This window comes from Sinocyclocheilus anshuiensis, unplaced genomic scaffold (genome assembly GCF_001515605.1).
Source record: "Sinocyclocheilus anshuiensis isolate Anshui unplaced genomic scaffold, SAMN03320099.WGS_v1.1 scaffold319, whole genome shotgun sequence".
In the NCBI taxonomy this organism is placed as follows: Eukaryota; Metazoa; Chordata; class Actinopteri; order Cypriniformes; family Cyprinidae; genus Sinocyclocheilus; species Sinocyclocheilus anshuiensis.
Window position 1 is genome coordinate 536,899 of NW_015552566.1, and position 614 is coordinate 537,512.

Sequence of the window (614 nt, forward strand, 5' to 3'; positions counted from 1 at the left end):
TCCAAAACCTTAATTTAGTTTTTCTTGAGCCATTCAGAGGTGGACTTGCTGGTGTGTTTGGGATCATTGTCCTGCTACGTAACCCAAGTGCGCTTGAGCTTGAGGTCACAAACTGATGACCGGACATTCTCCTTCAGGATTTTCTGATAGAGTGCAGAATTCATGGTTCCGTCAATTATGGCAAGTTGTCCAGGTCCTGAAGCTGCAAAGCAGCCCCAGATCATCACACTACCACCACAATGTTTGACTGTTGGTATGATGCTCTTTTTATGAAATGCTGTGTTGTTTTTACGCCACATGTAACGGGACACACACCTTCCAAAAAGTTCAACTTTTGTCTCATCAGTCCACAGAATATTTGCCCAAAAATCTGATACTTGTGAGAAGAAAAAGTTTGAAAAAACAAATAATAATAATAACAGTAGTAGTAGTGGTAATAATAATAGTAATAATAATAATAATAATATATTATGCAGATCCAGTATGTACACATTGCTATTATTGAAGATTATAAAAAGAAAAAAATATATGTAAAGAAAAAGGAGAAAATGTTTTCCCAATTTGAATATATGTACAATTCTAAGTATAGTAACTAATCCCCCCCCCCCCCCCCC

At 36.6% G+C, this 614-nt stretch overlaps 1 protein-coding gene across 1 annotated transcript in view; it reads left to right on the forward strand.

Moving 5' to 3' along the window:
- LOC107664939 (membrane-associated phosphatidylinositol transfer protein 3-like) overlaps positions 1-614 on the forward strand; it is an 89,329-nt gene that overhangs the window by 85,976 nt on the left and 2,739 nt on the right. The gene's annotated exons all lie outside the window — the stretch shown is intronic.